Source organism: Prionailurus viverrinus, chromosome C2 (genome assembly GCF_022837055.1).
Source record: "Prionailurus viverrinus isolate Anna chromosome C2, UM_Priviv_1.0, whole genome shotgun sequence".
Lineage (NCBI taxonomy): Eukaryota > Metazoa > Chordata > Mammalia > Carnivora > Felidae > Prionailurus > Prionailurus viverrinus.
This window is the reverse complement of record NC_062569.1, coordinates 54,822,389-54,845,725: the sequence shown is the minus strand read 5'-3', so window position 1 is coordinate 54,845,725 and position 23,337 is coordinate 54,822,389. Positions and strand designations below refer to the sequence as shown.

The window sequence follows — 23,337 nt, the reverse complement described above, 5'->3', positions numbered from 1 at the left end:
TGTGTGTGTGTGTGTGTGCATGTGTATATGTGTGTGTGGGTGTATATATATTTTCCCATTAGAGAAATGCTAATTAAAATCACAATGAAATATCACTACATACTTATCAGATAAGCTAAAGTAAAAACAAAAAAACAGTGATAATACTAATTCTGGCGAGGATTCAAGAATGCAGAGAAACTGGATCGCTCATACTTTGCTTATAGAAATGTAAAATTCTACAGCCATTCTAGGAAGGAGTATGGCTGCTTATAAAACTAAATGTGTCTCTTATAAGACCTAGCAATTGCACTCTTGAGCATTTATCTTGCATACAAGAAAACTGACATCCACACAAACAAAAAGCTGTACACAAATGTTTATAACAGCTTTAAAAGTATTAGCCAAAACCTGACAACAATCCAAATGTCCTTGCAGTGGGTGAGTGGTTAATCAAACCATAGTACATCCATACCAAAGAATAGTTCTCAACATTAAAAAGGAATGAACTGTTGATACATACAACTTGGATGGATCTCAAAGGAATCAGGTGGAGTGAAAAAAAAAAAAGCCAATTTCAAAAGCTCACATATGCAATTACCTCAGTTAATAAAAAAAAAAAAATCCTGCACATCAGATTTATGTATTTTCATAAACATCTCTGTGAAATAGGACAGGTACCTAGAGCCTGGGGGATTAGCTGTTCTTTGTCCTCCTGTGGTAAATGACTAAGACTTAGTCTAGGCGCAGAATGTTTGCCCAAAAAAAAGAAACATACTGCATGATTCCATTTATACAGTATTCCTGAAATGGCGAAGATGGAGAACAGATTAGTGATTGTCAGGAGTTAGGGAAGGAGAGTGGTGGTTAGGGCTAAAAGGGTAACACAAAGGAGTCTTGTGTTGATAAAGCTGTGCTGTATCTTGACTGTGATGTGATCACATGAATCTATACATGTGATAAAACTGCACAGGACCACACACACATACATATACACACTCACACGGGTACATGTGAAACCAGTGAAATCTAAATAAGCACTGTGAATAGTGGTTGTATTGTTGTACTACAGTCATGCAAGATGCTATTCCTGGGGAAAAATGAGTGAAAAGTATGTAGGATATCTCTATTATTTCTTACAACCGCATGTGAATCTATGATTATCTCAAAATTAAAAATAATAATAATAATAATCCAGTTTAAAGACCCAAATAGATAGATGATGAAAAACAGACAAAAGTTTTTACAATGGCAGATCTGAGTACAAAAAGGATATTTTCAGATATGTGACAATTGTTTTTATATGTTTGTTGTTATGTGATTATGGCATACATTTTACTGAGCCTGACCTTCAGAATTCTAGCAGTGATGACCAGTATAGGTATCTGTGACTGCAAAGCAGAAACTGACACAAAGTGTATGTCAATGGAGGCTGTGAGGTGAGACTCTGTTGAGATCAAATCCCAAATTCTAAGACCTCATAACTACAAAAAAGAATAATGGTAATGCTGGACTGAATAATTACAAACAAAATCTTAACCTTTTTAATTAGAAAGTCAAAGTGCTTTATAGTACATTAAAAACTGAGGATAAAATATTCTATCTTAAGAGTCTGGTCAAATGGTAACACATTTATGGAATATTTAAAATGTTTACATACCATCATAATTGGTTTTGTTTCCATGGGGACACTGGAAACACTCAGGTCATAAAAGCACACTGAATACCTTGGCAGAAACTGTTGGTTAGCCATCAAAATTTCATCTTCCCCTCTTCCATGTAAAGACCAGCCAGGGAAGACTACATTTCCCAGCCTCCACTCCAGCCAGGAATGGTGCTGTGACTAAGTTTTGGCCAATGGAATGAAAGTGTAAGTATCACATGATAGTGTCTTAGCATGTTCCTTGAAAGACTCCTTTGATCACTAAGGATTTTTTCTTTTTTCTTTCTCCTAGCTCAAGATCCTAGGCTCTGAACACATCCACATCTTCTAGGATGGTAGAAAAGGAAATAAAATACAGGGGAAAAAATGGTAGAGCTGAAAAAGAAGTCAAACCCACCCAAATCCCACCACCAACAATAGTAATAGCTACTGTTTTACTGAGTGCCTAGTATTGCTCTAAGTTATCTATTTTTATCTTCATAACAACCCTGTAAGTATTATTCTCCATTTCAAAGATGAAGCAGCTAAGGCTCAGAGAGGATAAAGGCCTGGAATCTGAGGTGACACAACCATCAATCTCCCTTTATGCCCACAGACTCTCTCCACATCCTCTACTCTGTATCTCAGCAGGTCTCAGAAGGTCTCTAAGCTGAGATACCCTTAAAAGTCTATGTGTGTTTTTATCCATTTTCTGTCACTGTGAGTTTCCAAATAAATTCCACTTATATAGAGAGAAAAGAACCTGCTTTGAATTCTACCCAAGGAACTTAGAAAATGACGTGTAATCATAGTAATACACTCAGGTCACCCAGTTTGAATGGCAGAGGGGGGCGCTGACACCAGGTTTCTCTGGCTCCAAAGCATGTATACTATGATCTGTTCCCCTGTATCACAATTGCTACCAATGTGGTCACTGTCATTTAGAACTTAATTTTAGGGGACACCTGGGTAGCCCATTTGGTTAAGTGTCTGACTCTTGATTTCAGTTCAGGTCATCATTTCACGATACGTGAGATGGATTCCTGCATTGCGCTCTGCTCTGACAGCTCGAAGCCCACTTAGGATTCTCTCTCTCCTCTTCTCTCTGCCCCTCCCCCTCGCGAGTGCGCTCTCTCTCTCTCTCTCTCTCTCTCTCTCTCTCTCTCTCTCTCTCAAAATAAAAATAAGCAGGGGCACCTGGGTGGCTCAGTCGGTTGAGCGGCCGACTTTGGCTCAGGTCATGATCTCACAGCTCGTGGGTTTGAACCCTGCATCGGGCTCTGTGCTGACGGGTCGGAGCCTGGAGCCTGCATCAGATTCTGTGTCTCCCCTCTCTCTCTGCCCCTAACCCACTCACATTCTGTCTCTGTCTCTCTCAAAAATAAATAAACATTAAAAAATGAATAAATAAATAAATAAAAATAAACATTACAAAAAGAACTTAATTTTAAATATTTAAAAGTCTAACTTCTACCAATGGCTCATATTTCAAAAAAATTTTTAATCCTGTTTCAATAATTTGTGAGGTATGAAATAGGAGGACTAGGAATAAAAAATTTTTTTTAAGAATTATTACCCAATATTTGGAGAAATTCCTTTATAGGTATCACTTTTTATAGTGGAAGCCAAAAAATACTCTGGAAAAAAGGAAGGAAGAGGAATCTAAATATTCTTAGCTCTGAGTTATATGCCTTTTGAGTCTGAAAGAGCCAGACAAATATTTAAGCAGAGAAGAAAAAACACATATACTTGCAGTCAAATGCTGAGTTAGAAGTAGGCCACATCTCATTTTTCTATCCCAAAGTGCTTAATTTAGAATCAGATTTTAAAAACAATCCTCCACAGGCCAGGTTTGGCCCTTCCAGTTGGCACCTGGACATCAAACTCTTATGACAATCTGGAACAACTGAAAATAGCTTTGGGCATTCAAACTATCATGCAGTAAGGAAGGTCAAATTTGAATTAATGTATTTTAAGACTGAAAAAAAAAAAAAGGTTTTATACAGGCCTTAAAAGAGAACAGGAAAAACAAAGGGAAGAATGAAAATGAAACAGCTAACCCAACTTATATTCCCATCAGAAATGAAGACAGAAATGCTCACACTTCTCTTTACCACTGTCTTCCATCGTAAGGCAGCTCAGTTCAGAGCTGTGCACTGTTTCTACTCTAACTACAAAGCCATGTCTTGCATTTTCTACTTCTTTTTATTCAGGAACCTTTACTATTTATCCATTTTCTACAGAATAAAGTCCTAATTCCTTTGCCTGGTGTTCAAAGCCCTTTCCAATTTGAATTCAACCTACCTCTCCAGTTTTATTTTCCATTATTCACCTTCATGAGTCCTCTATTAGAGCCAAATAGATCCACTCACTGCTGAAAAGGCAGACACATTCTGGCTTAGCTGCCTTTGGTACCGCCACCAGCATCCCGCCTAATCTCCTCCACCTGGCTGAATCCTTTCTGTCCCCAGGGACCAGCTCAAGGCCCAGCTCCTGCAGGAGTGCTCCCCAACTAACTCAGGAGGCAGAAAACATCTCTCTCCTGTGAAATACTATACCAGTTATGTAATATTCTAAACCACTCATTTGGGACTCATCATAAACTCTCTCATTCTAATATTTATTTATCTTAATTCTATGTCTTACCTCCTCAAGTAGATCTTAAGTTCCCTGAGGGAAAGAACTTCAGTCTTCTTTATCCCTGTATTTTACGTAACACCTAATCAGGAATAAGTTAATGTTATGTGACCTTCAGCTAATAGGATTTTAAAGCACTCATGCAAGCATGTTAAGCAAATTGCTATTTATAAGTCAAAGGGAGGAATATATATCACCAGAAAACTTCAATACTTCATTGTTTGCACATTTCATAACATAATACAATAGTTCCTATAATCTCTTTAATCAAAATAAAACTACAGAAGTCCTGATGTGTTATCAAGCCAGGAAAAGTGTAACTACTGAAGACAAAGTTATTTTTGCACCTGCTGAAAAAGCAGCAATAAGTTTAATCGCATCAAGTAGGTTTCTCTGCTTGACTCCACATAAAATATGACTGTGCTGCACCCTGCAGTCTATGGAAGAAAAGGATTGTAAGAAAGCCTATTCAAAGACTAATCAATGTTTGGGCAGGAAATAATTTTCCTGCTGTTTTAAAACTACTAATCAATTTTCCTCTCAATATTGTCATTACACACTAAGAATACACAATTGAGTTGTACCTGCAATCACCATTTCATATTTGGAAATAGAGTTCTGCAATCACTTTCCTCATTTGAGAATTAAAGAAAATAATGTATCTATAAAACTATATTACTCTATAAGCTGATCTCTGATTTTCTGAAAATAATCTTTATTTGGCTAACCATCATGTTCATTGAGTCCTAGCTGTGAGAATATGGCTGAGTTCTAAGATAGGTCTTAAGAAGCAAATTCCCAACCTCTGTTTTAAGATGTGAACTATCAGGAGAAGAAACATACTAATAAAGGAAGTCTCGGACTCCGGGAATTCCAGGTTGACTCATAATATGATCCAAATTCCAAAATCCAGATTGCCAAGTTCCATTTCTGCCCAGGTCAATGCTGGGACAATTCCAGGTTCAAATAGCTAGTAAGCAAACACTCCAGAACACTCAGGTAGATCTTATGGAACCCAATGTAAACTGTGATTCAACAAAAATTCTGAAAACTGATTAGATACATCTTTTCCCCCAGGAGAATTCCAGAAATACGTCAATTTCAGCGCAATCTTAAGGCCATGCTTTGCAAATATTTCATGATGTTTTCCAAAGGCACTGGTTGCCAAAGGAAACATTTTAAAGGAGCCATTAGCAAATGAAGTTGGGAAACACTACTTACAATGTATTTCTACTGGAGATCACTGGCTAGATAAAATGTTTTAGGAAAGTACTCTTAAAAAGAAATCAATTTTTTAAAAAAGAAATCAATTTACCTTCACTTGAGCCAGCACCTCTCAAGCATCTGAAATCCTAGTAAGACTTCCATGGGGCTATCCCACTTTACCCCATGATTTTTATGTACTATATATCGTGTCTCTATCACTAAAGAAATTCAAATAGGAAAGTTTCATACATTTAAGGTATATTTTAAAACTTTTTTTTTTCAACGTTTATTTATTTTTGGGACAGAGAGAGACAGAGCATGAACGGGGGAGGGGCAGAGAGAGAGGGAGACACAGAATCGGAACCAGGCTCCAGGCTCTGAGCCATCAGCCCAGAGCCTGACGCGGGGCTCGAACTCACGGACCGCGAGATCGTGACCTGGCTGAAGTCGGACGCTTAACCGACTGCGCCACCCAGGCGCCCCTTAGGTATCACTTAAGGAAAGGCCCCCCAGAGGGTCTCCCAAAGTGGCATTCATTATTTTGGCAAATTTGCCATAGTATAAGGTCTGGCCTTGAGCTGTGCAAGTTCAAAATTGAGTTTGTCAGCATATCAAAGAGATTCTACATTTCACTGGAAGATCCACAGTACCATAGTCATAACACACAACACATAACACAACACCAGAATGTCAATTGATTAGATTATAATTAACAATAAGTAGCTATAAAAACACCTATATTCTAAATTGTAGAACGCATTCATTCTCTCCCTCTGGTAGATTCACTTGGGAGACAAATCATATTCAGAAGGTAAGCACAGAATTGGGGGGAAATGGTTAGATGAACTGCATTTTTAATGGCATCAGACTAATGGACACATTAGGCTAATGTGTCCATCTTATAATATCTTCTTTTAACAATAAACCATAACAGTAATGGACAAAAGATTGGTCTGGGGAGTTGAGAAGCTTGTATTCCTCCTTAATCGCTAGCAGCCCTAAAACTCCTCGGTCCATTCCTGAAAATGACCAGTTGCTGTCGTTTCAATCTTACCTGAAGTGTGGGAAAAAATGTACTAGAGAGCTAGCTGGCTTCTTATGATCTATGTCATATTATCTAAAACAATGAGTTTGTTATACAAACACAGCTAAAAATAGGTCCCCGTAAACCAATATCCCTTGTAACCCCTAAGCCCCTCCAATATAGAAAATCTGGGGGCACCTGGTGACTCAGCTGGTTGAGCATCTGACTCTTGATTTCTGCTCAGGTCATGATCTCATAGTCCATGGGATCAAGCTCTGAATCCTTGAGGGGCCTGCTTGGGATCCTCTCTCTCTCTCTCTCTCTCTCTCTCTCTCTGACCCTCCCCCACTCAGGCTCACACTTGCTCTCTCTCAAAATAAATAAAATAAACTTTAAAAAAAAGAAAGAAAAGAGAAGGCAAAAGAAAAGAAAAGAAAAAAGAAAAGAAAGAGAATCTAGAGCTTATTCTGTACCATAATCCTCAACATCCACTGGCAGCTCTCTCCCTAACCCCATCTCTGTATTAGGGATGTCTTCACCAAAGATATCAAAATTAGGTCCATTGTCCATTAGATCCATAGATCCCTCCCCTAAAATATTAATTTAGTCACTTTCCATGTTTACCTATAGAAAGTAAGTTGTTTAAGAACGTCTGCTTAGGGGCACCTGGGTGGCTCAGTCGGTTAAGCATCTGACTTTGGCTCAGGTCATGATCTCATGGTTCATGGGTTCGAGCCCCACATCAGGCTCTGTGCTGACAGCTCAGAGTCTGAATTCTGCTTTGTGGATTCTATCTCCCTCTCTCTCTGCCCCTGCCCAGCTCATACTTTGTCTCTCTCTCTCTAAAAATAAATAAAACATTAAAATAAATAAATAAATATAAAAAAATAAAAATGTCTGCTTAAAGACTGAAATGAATTCAATTACACATGTTTTATTTAGTCCACACAGCACATTTTTTGTTTTAATTGGAAACCGTCACAGCTAAAAAATCCACATTTCTAGCTCCTAAAGAACCAGCAGGGTTCAGCCACTCTGGACAATGACATGGCTGAACATCAAGTGGCAAATACAGGCTGAAGCAGAATACAGACCATGTTCCCCTCATGCCCCCCCCGCCCCCCCCCCCGCCGACCACTCCCTGTTGTTTTAGAGCCGCTCTTGGCAGGCATTTCCATTTGCCAGCCCCCACTTGATCCACCATAATTTGACTCTGCAAGGTAATTCACAGAGAACAACTTACTGCACAATGTTTTCCAGTGGTTAAGGAGTTTAAGGCACAAGAAATCTTTGTTGGATCTCTTAACCTATGAGCCACGGTCAATCAGAAGAGACCCATCAGGTAAGACCTGAAACCTCCTTTTCACAACTCATTTCTAGTTTTCACTCTTCCGTTTCTACCCCATGAACCTAAACCTTGAATAAAGCCTTCTATAAATATCTCCCTACCCTAACCCAAGAACTGGCTACATTTCTAGGGCCCAGTGCAAAATAAAAACGTAGGTCCCTTTTTCAAAAATTATTAAGACTTTTAAGATGATGACAGCAGAACACTAAATCGAGTACAGGGCCTTTCTAAATGTGGAAACCTGTACAACCACAGAGGCCACATGCCTGTGAAGCCAGCCCTACCTACCCCCTTTCTTTTAAACTCACTCTCCAATCTGTTTTTCTGGATTCCAAGGGTCCTGCCCTAGGCTTGACAAGCTGAATCTGATCTCATTTGCTTCTGACTCTGTTTTACCTTCCCACAATAAGAACAAGAATTCCTTTCCCTGGCACAGACATTACCCTTCTTGACAAGATATACAGCATAGCATTTATATCTATATGGTCGCATGACCCTAGTGCTACTGAGTGAAACAAGAATCATAAAAAAGATGTGCAAATATTTAAGGCCCAAAAAGGAATGTCATTTTGTTCAACTTCCTTCTTTACATGCACAATTTACCTTGACAATAACAGGGGCTTGAAATCAAGCAAACTTACTTGTCTGTCTCCTATAAACTCATGTTTCCATTTTTTTAAATCACTCATATAACGTATACACTTAAAATAGTATCATTTTTATTTATCTTTTTTATTCCTGCCTTCTTTCACCATTCAACCAATAAACCCAGATAGTCTTAAATTTTTCCAAAGCATAGTACATACACATGGTTTTACTATGTGTAGGAAGGTTTTAGATGGCACAAGGTGCTTTATTATATTAAAGTGAATAGAAAACAATATAGTGAAACATAATAAACAATATAAAATATATAATAAACAAACATATATAGTAAACGAATATAATGAAGAATATAATAGGGCTGCCTGCGTTGCTCAGTCAGTTAAGCATCTGACTCTTGATTTCAGCTCAGGTCATGATCTCCCTGTTCACGGGATCAAGCCCCATGTCAGGCTCTGTGCTGACAGCATGGAGCCTGCTTGGGATTCTCCCCCCCCCCCCCCCGCCGCCCCCTGGTCCTCTCCTGCTCGAGCTGTCACTCTCTCTCTCTCTCTCTCTCAAAAGAAATAAACATTTTTTAAAAAGAATATAATAATATCAACCTGTGAGTTCAAAGTTATTACATTTTTAAAATGTATTTAAATAAAATAAAGTGCATCATTTTAATGAAAAATATTGAAGAAATAACAACAGGGGTGGCACCTAGAAAGGAAAAATATCAAAGTGGAACTCAAATAATTTAATACAGAAAATATGCTTTAGATTATAAGGCAAGAGAACTCTGATTCTTAAGATAAAATAAGCTTTTGTGGTTTTTTTACCTCCACTGTAGTTAATATCTTTTTAGGAAGAGAGTGGAGGGGTGCCTGGGTGGCTCAGTCGGTGAAGTGTCAGACTTTGGCTCAGGTCATGCTCTCATGGTTCATGGGTTCAAGCCCACATCAGGCTCTATGCTAAGAGCTCAGAGCCTGGAGTCTGCTTCACATTCTGGGTCTCCCTCCCTCTCTGCCCCTCTCCTGCTCTCTCTCTCTCTCTCTCTCTCTCTCTCTCTCTATCTCAAAAATAAATAAACATTAAAAAGAATTTAATAGAGAGAGAAGTAGAATATCAATTTGCATTAAGAGAACAATTTTTAGGGCTCCTACAGTCCTTATCAAATGAGAGTGATAAAGATCCACTGAGAGGCCAAAAGGATACCAACCAATCAAAGGAACCTAAAAATGTTTGGAATGTACATGGTAATAACCAAGACTGCTCAGCTGACTAAAGGAGTTCCTTTAGAAAACATAGAAGCCTCCACCCTGCTAAATGACTACCCATGTACAAAGCAGATGCTACATGGACTGAGATGAGGGAGGAGAGCGAAATGTAACAGTGACATTGGAGTTCCAGTGTTGGCCCTCCCATGGGTGAATCATGTGACCCTCAGTGCTATGGACGGATATTTGTGTCTGCCCCAAAATTTGTATCTAAAGCCCCAGTCTCCAATGTGATGGTATTGGGCAGTGAAGTCTTTGGGAGGCAATTAGTGTTAGATAAGGTCATGAGGGTGAAGTCTCTATGATGGGATTAGTGCTGTTGTAAGACAAGGAGGAGACCAGAGCCTTCTCTCTCTCTCTCTCTCTCTCTCTCTCTCTCTCTCTCTGTCTCTCTCTGTCTCTCTCTCTCTCTCCCACCACCCCATATGAGGATACAGCAAGAAGACAGTCATTTGCAAACCAGGAAGAGAGCCCTCCCTCTCCAGACACCAAATCTGCTGGCACCTTGATCTAGGGCTTCCTATCTTCTAGAACTGTGAGAAATATTTGTTGCTTAGCCATCCAGTCTAAGGTATCTTGTGGGAGCAGCCTAAACTGACTAAAACATTACATGACTCATTTAGCTTCTCTGCATCTCCTGATCACAGATACCAAATTTTAGAGTTAAAAAACCTCACTTGAGCCCCCATATTTTACAAATTATGAAAATCAGGTTAAACGACTCTCTCAAAGGCACACATCTTCTTGCTAGAGAGCTACAAGATCAGAACTACAGGAGAAGGCTCCTGAGTCTCCTGGCCAGCATTCCATGCCTCTCTCAGGCTGTCTCCTCCTGCTGGAATGCCCTTCCACGTCACCCCTTCTGTGTCTCTCTGAACTCCATTATATCTCAAGACCCAGTTCAATGGCATATCTGGAAAGCACTGCCTGGTCTGAGCTCCCCCACCCAACAAGGCAGAGTTCAGATTGTTCTCCGCCATCCCCATAATCCACAGCAGTGCATCCATTCAGAGAGTAAAACACGTCCCCACATTGTACTCTGGTTAGTGAACTTTGCATTCCTTTTCCCCATATACTGTGAATTCTTTGAGTAAAAGGAAGTCTTACTCATCTTTATACTTCTAATGTTCCAAAATGCCTGCTGCATAAAAGGTATGTAATAAGTAAATATAAATTTACACATAATTTATAATGAAAACATGATATTCCAAACTGCAATCAGTGTAAGAACGAGTTATAGAACAATATAAAACTATCATTAGCTACATAAATATTGCTTGTAGAACAATCTGGGATATCTGCCCCAGCACCATTTCCCAGTTGGAAATCACTAGGAGTTGAAGAGACTGCCAGCACTGGTCTTAAACATGTCAGGCATTGTGCTGGGTGCTTTGGACTTAATCTTCATAACAACCTGTGAGTAAGTACCATTGTATCCATTTTGCTGATAAGAAAACCAAATTTCAGAGAGCTTAAGCTTCATTAAGATAACATAGGTGGCATATAAGAAGGAGCTGGGACTCAAATCTAGATTTCTTATGCCTCTGCTCATTGCTTCGCATGGATCCTGAGCTTCTCACACACAGCCTGTCTGACCCTAGAAGGTAGCCTAGGATTATTTAGCTGAAAAATCCAAAACACTAAATCAGTCCCATGAACTAGCAATGCAGAAGAGCCTAGCCACCTGCCTCTCATCCTCTCTATACCCGTCTTTGTATAACAGGGGTCATGCTAGCTGGCTGAGATTAACTCAGAAGAGTACTTAAAACATAATGTCTTAGTTATATAATTCTGAGCAGTTTAAGCTTAATTCCACTCAAATTACAGAATGATACTGAGCATCACAAAGGATTGCTGAGTAAAAGAAAATATATATGAGCAAAGCCTCTGTTGCCATCAACTCATATTCAAACCGTACCTAATACTCCCTCCTTACCCCCAACTCATCACTGATTTTTATTAAAAAGTTAACTCAGACCACACATAGGTTGATTTTTAATCATGTGGCTGGTAATGAAAAACTCGGGTTCTCCCTGGTAACATATGAAACATGTTTAAACAAGTGCATTCCAATGCATCCAACACTAAACCCTCTTGGGTGCTGTCCAAGGTAGGTGGAGGCTATAGCTGGTACTGTTCAACCGAATTCCATCCCCAACACCCAACATAGTTCCTGGCATAGAACAGGAATTTGGAAAATGTTGTGTTGATTTATAATCTGTGCTCAAGTGGGCAATTAGAAAGCTTCTTTAAATAGTTCTTAAATACTCTTAAATCTACTACTGCTGAAATCTTATGCACACTTACAAATAGCAGACTTAAGGATATTTTTAAACTATTTAAAGTTTTGAAATTGCATGAGAAAATATAATATCACAATTCACCAGGAGAAAAAAAACAAAAAGCTTTGAGTATAACTTTTAGGTCTTAATTTTCCCCCATTGCAGAATGTGCAATTGTAGACTAAGGATTGAATCTGACCTATCAATCTCATGTAATCTTGAGACCAAAAAATTCAGCAATAAATGAAAATTTATTTTCAGAGCCACAAAGTGTAATTATGATTTGACTTGTCTCTCTTCCATGTAAATCTAAATTTCCCTAAACCATTTAGAAAACTAAATATTAAACTTTTAGGGTGGGGTAGGAATAATATAAAGTACTCTCATTCCCAAGAAAAAGTTTATAAATGACTTCCCTTCATGGCTTTACCCTACCTCAAACTAATGCCTCCAAAGGAAAATGTATGTGCTTCTTCCTTCTGATCTAGTACTAGATTATTATAGGTCAGGGTCAATTTTTCCTTGGGAAGGTTATTGGGAGATTAAATGAGTTAATCCATGTAAAGCATAAGGACCATGGCTGGTTCAGGGTTGACGTTCAATAATAGCAGCTATGACGGGGGTGCCTGGGTGGCTCAGTTGGTTAAGCGTCCGACTTCAGCTCTGGTCATAATCTCGTGGTTTGTGAGTTCAAGCCCTAAGTCTGGCTCTGTGCTGACAGCTCAGAGCCTGGAGCCTGCTTTGGATTCTGTGTCTCCCTCTCTCTCTCTGCCCCTCCTCCACTTGTGCTCTGTCTTTCTCTGCCTATCAAAAATAAATAAATGTAAAAAAATTTTTTTTAATTAAAAAAAATAATAGCAGCTATGACAATTACCAAAAGGATAATGAGGACGAGAATGATGATAACAAAAGAAAACTTCACATTTTTTTTTAAGTTAAGCTAAAAACCACTGTACTCAAAGAAATGCCCAAACAAAGAGCAAGGTCAGCTCATAAAGCCAAGATTCATCATCAGGTTTCTGAAATTCTTTCTTGTTTTCTCAACTACCCTAAGGATTTCAGTCCTGTTTATGTGATAGGCCAATCCACTTGAGTTTTCCAGGACTGAGAAGCAGCTGCCAGGCTACAGTTTTGTAGGCTGAGGTGCAGCATGTGTGAAGGACACCCTAATGTGTCGAGGAACAGGCCAGGAAAGGTAGGACATTGGGACCAAAGCTTGAGATTTTTGCCCTCTTTAATGAACTGGAAAGTATCTGTGTATTCATCCCACACCTCCCACCCCCCTGATAAACCAAGCTGCTGTTCCCTTAATAACCCTACCTCCCAAGACCCTCCTAATGCTCAACCGTATCTCTGCCAGTTGACAAGTAGAGCTGACAGGTTACAAATGAAACCCTGTTCCAGCCTGTCTACCTGCAGGATGTGAATGGACTTAGTGAGGCAAGAAGGGAACAGAAGGCCCCCAATAAGGGAAAATCAGCCATTTTTTAAAAGGTGGATGAAAAAACAGTAAAGTGTATCTGATGTATTTACAGATACAAAGCAGAAGAGCATCCCTCTCTGGTAGCTGAGTGAGTTGTCTGGCAGCCTCCTTAGCCAGTTTTGCTTTGTTTTAATGAGAAGAATGTGAAAGGCAGGAGAGTGTAAGACAAATCAGAGATGGGACATAGTCTTGAAAAGCTGTTTCTAACAACTATTTGTGGGCTGAGAAGTGAGGTAGGCAAATGCCACCTGTGCTTCCCTCTTTCCTTCCATTCACCTGTTCATATATTACACATTTATTGACCACTTGCTGGTGCCAGATACCACAGGGGCTGTTAAGGATACTGAGACAAAGGGTTGGGTCCCTTTCTTCCAGGAGATGGGTGGAGTTTTGATAAATAAAAACGAAGAGGGAGGGCATTCCAGGTCAAAGAAACCCACTTAACTTGTAGGGGAAACAACCTGTGCAGAGAGGTAAACAAGCACAGAGCATGTTCTGCAATACCGAGGAGACCAGAGTCTTCTACCACATGCTCTTCCTTGGGCCAGTAAATGGCAACATGTATCATGTTCTCGCTGTGTCACTTCCCTGCCCTGGAATTACTGCTTCCTTCTAACAACTGGTCTCCTTAACTAAGCTAAGAATGACCGTGCTATTGGAGGTACACAGATTCAGACACAAATGCTTCAGTTAAGAGCAAGTGTTTTGTTTTTTTTTTAATTATGCATCTCTCTCAGGTTATCTGGGTATTTGTTACTAAGCCATTTTAGTTGATTTTGGTAATCTATTATAAATAAAAGGTGTTTGGGGTGCTGTGCTTTTGTTTAGTTTTTCTAAAGATACTTAAGCACCATATTTATATAGCATCAAGGAGCACTAACCCACTAATCCACATGGTTTCTACATACATTAACCTACACTAATAACATTACGCCATCACTCAATTGGATGGAGCAGAGAAGCCTGTGTGAAAACAGTCTAAGAGCTATCCCTTTGTTAGGCATTGTGATTTGGCCATTCTTTTATACTTTCTGTCCTACCTCTCCAAGGGTCTTCTTTAAAAGTAGAAGTCTTTCTGGATGATAGAGTATGCACACAATTTCCCCAGTTGTGCCAGTCCTACCCTTGGAATTTCCCCTCTAGAAGGGGGAAAAGGGAGAGAACAACAAAAAGGAATCTTATTTCTCTATCAAAGAAACCTCTTTAGACATAATGATTTTTTTTTAATCAGCTAGTAAAAATGTATCTCAGAGGATAACAAGATTTCTGCTGGAAGCGAACCCTTGCAGAGGCTGACCACATTTGCAAATGCAAAATGCCATTACTTCCCCCAACAACCTCAGCAACATTAGTCTCTGGTCAAAGGACTAGAGGAAGAGGGAGGGGGACTGTCCTCCTTCTAAATGGGGAGGGAATGCAGCCAAGCAAAAAGAGTTCGAGAAAGAACAATGGCCTCCCAGTGAGAAAGTGTGTTAAGTAGGTCGGTATTGGAACTGCATTTTGTTGCACACAAATCCACCATTGTTCCTTTATATTTTCTTTCCCTTTTCTTTCCTACTTCTTTTCTTTCTTCTGCCCTATTCACTATTACTGTCATCTCATGTGAGTTTTTTTTAAACCATGATATATTTGTTCAATTATCTGTAGACCTAGAGCTTCTTCATCAAATTAGCTGATCTCTATTTATAGCTGATAATACTGTACAGGGGATCTAATAAAAATTCCTGAGGGTGATAAAACTAAGTCAGATTGTGATTGCTGTTTTTGACCCAAGGATTGTTGCCATTATCCAATAAATTTGCTTCAATAAACGTTGTAAATACGTATTTTCTTTTAACGGTATTACTTTTCAATAAGAAACACTAGGATACATAGTATCAGGAGATAACATTTTCACAATTTGCTGCAAGCCCTACTCCAAGATCACATTATCTTAAAAAAAAAATGAGCTTTAAGAGACATAAAGATGAAATAAACCTAAATAGACTTTATATAATGATTCTATCAGGAACAGAATTCATCTGTACCTGGTAAGTATAATCACATAAAATGTGCTGATACATTTTTAACAATTAATACGTAAAACTGCCAAAGAAACTCCGTAATACTCAATACTCAAGTGTGACTTTTGTTGTTGCTATGAATAGATCTCCATATCTATTAATTTCACAAGACATTCTCTTTCATTTACTATGCTCAATTTACCAATTGTTCTAATGGCTTCTGATGATATTTAAAAGTATAATGAAGAAAAAAACAAAAGCAAACGGCATCATTAAGCCAGGGTCTAACAAGGACCCCAAACCAGAGTCTGAGGCATGGATCAAAATCCATCTTAAAACCCAAGCTGCAGTTCATCATATCCTTTCAACAGTTAAGGCTGAAACACCTAAATGTCAATACATTTCTATGTCTATCATAAGACTAATCTCGGAGGCAAGACTATCTTTCACCTACAGTGAGGTTATGTCTAAAAACAATGAAATCCTGACAAGGTAACTGAAACCTCAGAAAGCAAAACCACAGATAAGGGGGGACTACTGCATATAATTTTTTTTTTTCCCACTGAGGCTTTCAGTGACAGAGCTTGGATTTGTGGCCATCGCCCTAGTGATGGAGGTGCACTGATCTATCCACATCCTCACATCTGACACCCATATGCCCAAATGCCCACTTATAAAAAAAATTTTTTTTAACTTTATTCATTTACTTTGAGAGAGAGAGTATGAGCAGGGGAGGGGCAGGGAGAGAGAGAAAGAATCCCAAAAAGGCTCCGTGCAGCAAGTACAGAGCCCAATGAGGGTCCTGAACTCACAAACCAGGAGATCATAAACTGAACCGAAACCAGGAGCCCGACACTTTAACCGACTAAGCCACCCAGGCACCCCTCCTCCAAATGTCCACTTTTGTCAGATGGGCAGCTAGGGTTCAAAGGACAGACTTTGACCACACAGAATGAACGAGCTAACAGACACCCACAGGATTCCAGCCCATGACCTTTCCCTCATAAGAACTTCCTGCCCTAATCACACACTAACAGTGCTAAAACATGTATTCAAAATACCACCAAGTTCATGATTCAGTAGATTAACAAGCACTCATAAATAACCAGTTTTGAAATTCAGTAAGAACTTTATGTCTAGATATGAACTGCATAACAAAAGCAAGAGTTCTTTTGGTCGCTGGATATTATATCCAGAGTAATTCAAAGAAACCAACTTGAGATTAAATCAGACTTAGTCAATTAAAAAAAGGGGGTAGGGGGCATGCTTGGGTGGCTCAGTTGGTTGAACATCCAACTCTTGATTTTGGCTCAGGTCATGATCCCAGGGTTGTGGGATTGAGCCCTACATCAGGCTCCACACTGAGAGTGGAGCCTGCTTAAGATTCTCTCTCCTTCTCTCTCTGCCCCCTACCCCACTCATGCTCGCTCTCTCTCTCTCTCTCTCTCTCAAATTAAAAAAAAAAAAAAAAAACAGGCCTGGTCATCTATACTGAATAGCATAATTGTTGTCAACAGCTCCAATGTCAGACACCTGGATTTAAATCCCAGGTTTGGGAGCTATAGGAACTTAAATTATTTAACACCTCTGTGCCTCACTTTCATCATCTGTAAATGAGGGGTACTAATATGCCTACCTCATAGGGTTCTTGTGAGAATTAATTAAGTTAATATATAAAAAGTACTTAGCAGGGTACCTGGCACATAGTAAATATTGAAAAAACTGTAGCAGTTATGTAGTATTATTGTTATACTAACTACCTCTGGTCATATCTATACTAATACTGATTTTACAAATAGAGAAAATGAATGACAAACATTATAAAGATAAATCATTATATATGAAGATCAAAAGTATGATCACTTATACGTTTGCACAACAGATTGAGTCTTAACATTACTTCATATTAATATATGATACATCAACCATTTTTTAAAACTCCCTCACTACTCTAACCATCTGTAATCAAGAAGAGCATTAAGAAAAATCAAAGGCAGGAAACAACCAGATAAAGAACAGAAAACATTAACTGGTTCCTTGTAAATTAGAACTCCCCTGAACTTTGTCTCACCAAAGGCTATGCTGGCAATCTTCCAGGCATCCAGAGCTTGTACAAATGATGAATACTAATTTATGTAAATTGGACTTTTTTTTTCTCTTGAGATAACAGCAGACAGTTCCAATCTTATTGTTATGAGTAGTGACTTTTTTTTACTTTCTTTGTCTTCTAAGACTCACTTTTTATATTCTATTTGTCTCATAGTTTTTGTTCATATGTTTTCCCCTTTTGAACTCATGTGCTCTTTTTTTACCTCCAAATTTTTATTTAAATTCCTATTAGTTAACATACAGTGTAATACTAGTTTCAGGTGTAGAATTTACGTACGACATCCAGTGCTTATCACAGTAAGTGCCCTCCTTAATACCCATCACCCATTTAGCCCATCCCCCTACCCACCTCCCCTCCAGCAACCCTCAGTTTTTTCTCTATAGTTAAGAGTCTGTTTTATGGGTTTTTTTTTTCTCTCTCTCTCTCTTTTTCCTTTGCTTGTCTTTTTGTTTCTCACATTCCACATATGAGTGAAATCATATGGTATTTTTGTCTTTAACTTACTTAGCTTAGCATAATAACACTCTAGTTCCATCCACATCATCTCAACATGCAAAAAAATGAAACAACTACTTTCTTATACCATATACAAAAATAAATTAAAAATGGATGAAAGACCTAATGTGAGACAGGAAGCCATCAAAATCCTAGAGGAGAACACAGGCAGTAACCTTTTTGACCTTGGCCATAGCAACTTCTTACTAGATATGTCTCCTGATGCAAGGGAAACAAAAGCAAAAAATAAACTATTGGGATGTCACTAAAATAAAAAGTTTTTGCACAAAAGGAACCAATCAACAAAACTAAAAGGCGACCTATGGAATGGGAGAAGATATTTGCAAATGACATATCTGATAAAGGGTTAGTATCCAAAATCTCTAAAACACTTATCAAACTGAACACCAAAAAACCATAAATAATCCAGGTAAAAATGGGCAGAAGACATCAATAGACATGTTTCCAAAGAAGACATATGCATGGCTAGCAGACACATGGAAAGATACTCAACATCACTCACCATCAAGGAAATAAAAATCAATTACAATGAGATATCACCTCATACCTGTCAAAATGGCTAAAATTAACACAGGAAACAACAGGTTTTGGTGAAGATGTGGAGAAAGGGGAACAAACACTCTTACACTGTTGGTGGGAATGCAAACTGCTGTAGTCACTCTGGAAAATAGTATGGAGATTCCTCAAAAAGTTAAAAATAAAACTGCCCTACGATCCAGTAATTGTACTAGTAGGTATTTACCCAAAGGATACAAAAATACAGATTCAAAGGAGTACATGCACCCCAATGTTTATAGAGGCACTATCCCTATGATCCAGCAACTGCACTACTAGGTATTTACCCAAAGGATACAGAAGTACTGATTCAAAAGGGATACATGTGCCATGATGCTTATAGCAGCATTATCAACAATAGCAAAACTATGGAAAGAGTCCAAATACACATTGACTTATGAATGGATAAAAAAGATATATATATATATATATATATATATATATATATATATACACACACACACACACACACACACACACACACACACACTGGAAAATTACTCAGCCATAAAAAACTAATGAAATCATGTTCTCTTTCTTAAACACAATCCTTTTTTGAAAATTGTTCCTTTTAGATATTCTAATTCAACTTTTCTTAATTTAACATTCAATTTTGTGCACTAGGGCCTGGGATGGTACCTTAAACATAATAGAAACTTCAACTATTTGTTCACTAATTGTAGTATAGTATCTGTGGATAGCTCAGCTATTTCAACATTCTTAGATCTGGTGCACGTTAGTTTTCATTACTACTAATACTTTTCACCATCGTGGAACTACATAAATTATCACTTACATTTGGGTAATTTCTTTTTTAATTTTTTTAATGTTTATTTATTTTTGAGGGAGACAGAGACAGAGAGAGACAGAGGGTGAGCAGGGAAGAGGCAGAGAGAGAAGGAGACACAGAGTCCAGAGCAGGCTCCAGGCTCCGAGCTGTCAGCACAGAGCCTCACACAAGACTCAAACCCACAAACTATGAGATCATGACCTAAGCCGAAGTTGGATGCTTAACTGACTGAGCCATCCAGACACCCCTTGGTAATTTCTATTTGACAACATTTCAAATTGAAATATGCCTTCCAATCTATATTGCTAATGGATAATTACTATCATGATGCTCAATAAAATTAGGAAAAAAGCTTACTTATGGAAAATAAGCAGGCAATTTTTATAAAAGAGACTTTTAAAGAATCTAAAGACAACAGTATTACATTACATACCAAATGCACAAAAAATTTTGGACCCAGTAACACTTTCGTTATACATAAACATACCCATAAATTATATATGTATATATGTGTGTATATGTATACACACACACACACACACACACACACACACACACATATTCTAACAGATATAAAATATCCCTAGGAACATTTTGCTTTGAGAGGACACCATGGCAGGTGTCCTGTAACAAATAACAATTACTATAGAAGAAAAGATGAGAAAAGGTAAGAACTATTTTAGTTCATTTAAATGATAGAGTTCTGAGTCCTTTGGAACCAGAATCCTGGGATGACTTTATTATGTTCATTAAAAGAACACTAATTTCTTCATACAAGGAATAACCATTTGATGATCTGCCAAGAGGTCAACTTTTATAAAGAAAAGCTAAGGTGAAAGTATTTTAGGGGCACCTGGGTGGCTCAGTTGGTTAAGCATCCAACTTCAGCTCAGGTCATGATCTCACGGTTTGTGGGTTCGAGCCCTGAGCCTGAAGCCTGCTTCAGATTCTGTGTGTGTCTCTCTCTCTCTGCCCCTCCCCTGCTCAAGCTCTCTCTCTCTCTCTCTCTCAAAAATAAATAAACATTAAAAAAAAGAATATATTTTAAAAGAATGACAATTATGTTGGATGATCTTAAATAGCATAAAATTAACACTGTTACAAAAAAGTACAAAAAATAAAACATATACACACCATATCGTAAATGTTTTTCAAAGTATATTTTAAAAAAAGTCTCGGGGCTATGTGGCATGGTGGGAAGAATGCAGTCTTGGCCACCAAAAGACCTCAGTTCTGATTCACCTTTGCCTCTTTACTTCTAAAGCTATCAAGAAAGAGAATTAAAATAAAATTAGATAGGTAATATATTCAGTGCAGTGCCTAACACATAGTAAGGGCTCCATAAATAATAGTATCACTACCATTAAGAGAAGGCATATTGAATACATATTTAGTTTTGTACTCTTTCAAAATTCTACTAGAATGTAATGAGATTCAAAATAAAGAAATAAACAAATATAATGAAAAGAGGAGAGAAGACAATAACAACAAAATTTGGGGAGGTGGGAAACAGAGGGATGAATCATAACTAACCTAGCAGAGTTGACAAGGCTGAATCCTAGACCTCTTGCAGGGCTCTTAGCTGTACTGTTTTAAACTAAAACTTATCAAAGAAACCTAATTATCTATTATGGTTTTATTATACTAAAACATTCCTATCTAAGGGTTACTGCCTGGCTCAGTCAGTAAAGCATGCTACTCCTAATCTCAGGATTGTGAGTTCAGACCCCACATTCAGTGTAGAGCTTACTTTAAAAAAACAAAAACAGGGGCACCTGGTGACTCAGTTAAGCATCCAACTTCAGCTCAGGTCATGATCACACAGCTTGTGAGTTCGAGCCCCACGCTGAGCTCTGCACTAAAGGCTTGGATCCTACTTCAGATCCTCTGTCACTCTCTCTTTCTGCCCCTCCCTGGCTCTCTCTTTCTCTCCCTCAAAAATGAATAAACATTAAAGAAGAAGAAGAAGAAGAAGAAGAAGAAGAAGAAGAAGAAGAAGCAGCAGCAGCAACACTTGCCTACAAAATACAGGCTCACTTCCTAGCTGTCAAGTTCAAGAACACTCTCTGAAAGGCACTACTGATGAAAGTGTAAATTGGTGCAACCCATTTGGAGAAGAACTTAGTAATATCTAGTAAAGTATAAAGTGTGCATATCTTATCACCTAGCAATTGCACTCCTACAAATATATCCTAAAAATTCCTATATAAAAAGAAACATGTACAAAAATGTTCATAGCATCATTGCTTATACTACCAAAACATGGAAATCATTGAAATGTTCATTAACAGAAAAAGACAAAAATGAATCACAATATGGCCACACAATGAACAGCAGTGAAAATAAGTGAACTAATATTACATGCACCTACCTGAATGAATCTCATAAACAACTCAGCTAAATAGAGCTGCAGAAAAATATATACAGCATAATACCATACATATAAAGTTTAAGACCACACAAAATGATACTATAAATTTCTTAGAGATACACACATAAGTAGTTCGGGGGGGGGGGGTTTAAAAGGGAATGATAAACAGCCAATTTAAATAGTGGAGTTACTACTAAGGCTCAAGAGAAAGAAATGAAATCAAGGAGCAGAATACAAGAAATAATATATTTAATTTCTTATACTAGGAATTGTGAATATGGGAGTCTAATGCATTAAATTTTAGGTCCTTTTGCATATCTTTTTATGTCTTAAATATTTTATAATAAAAATTTAAATCTCATATAAAAATGCTGAGACTCTCTAGCTTTGTATCACCAAATGCTAAAAGTACAAAAGCAAACAAAAGCAGTGGTGATTTCATCATCATGCACCTTATCTAAACACATGTGAACACTTAGCAAATAACAACTCTGTGCCACAATGGCAATGCAATAATGCATTCTCTCTTAAATCCAACCTCAAGCAGTTCTTCATTCCACCATCACTGCTCAGGTTATGCCTCGCATCCCTCACCTTGAACTGGTCATCTCATTTCATTCTCCACCCACCTCCTGACTGGACTCCATATTGTCCCCACTGCCTGCTTTAAAAAATCACATCAACATATAGAAGCCAACACACATGAAAAGATGCCCAACGTCAGTCACCATCAGGGAAATGCAATTCAAAACCACCTGTCAGAATGGTTAAAAGCAAAAACACAAGAAACAAGTGCTGGCGAGAATATGGGGAAAAAGGAACTCTGATGCACCACTGATGGGAATGCAAACTAGTACAGCCACTGTGGAATACACTATGGAGGTTCCTCAAAAAATTAAAAATATAATTACCATATGATCCAGTAATTCCACTACTGGGTATTTACCCAAAGAATACAAAAACACTAACTCAAAAAATATATGCACCCCTATGTTTACTACAGCATTATTCACAGTAGCAAAATTATGGAAGCAACCGAAGTGTCCATCAATAGATAAATGGATAAAGAAATGTGGTGTATACATACAATGGAATATCACTCAGCCATAGAAAAGAATGAAATCTTGGGGTGCCTGGGTGGCTCCATTGGTTAAGCGTCCAACTTCGGCTCAGGTCATGATCTCGCGGTTTGTGAGTTCGAGCCCCGTGTCGGGCTCTGCGCTGACAGCTCAGAACCTGGAGCCTGCTTCAGATTCTGTGTCTCTCCATCTCTCGGCCCCTCCCCTGTTCATGCTCTGTGTCTCTCTGTCTCTCAATAATAAATAAACATTAAAAAAGATTTTTTTTAAAAGAAAAAAAATGAAATCTTGCCATTTGCAGTAACATGGATGGATCTAGAGGGTATAATGCTAACTGAAATAAGTCAGTCAGAGAAAGACAAATACCATGTGATTTCACTCATATGTGGAATTTAAGAAAAACAAACAAACAAAGAAAAAAAGAGCAAACCAAGAAACAGACTCTTAATT

General features: G+C 38.2%; 1 protein-coding gene and 1 long non-coding RNA gene across 2 annotated transcripts in view; one reads left to right on the top strand and one right to left on the bottom strand.

Annotated features, from left to right (window-relative positions):
• PPM1L (protein phosphatase, Mg2+/Mn2+ dependent 1L) overlaps positions 1-23,337 on the bottom strand; it is a 301,151-nt gene that overhangs the window by 217,944 nt on the left and 59,870 nt on the right. The window lies entirely within an intron of this gene.
• Positions 1,686-2,371, top strand: LOC125175217 (uncharacterized). Its single transcript, XR_007155703.1, has 2 exons — positions 1,686-1,849; positions 1,935-2,371. It is a non-coding gene; the product is annotated as an uncharacterized LOC125175217 (long non-coding RNA).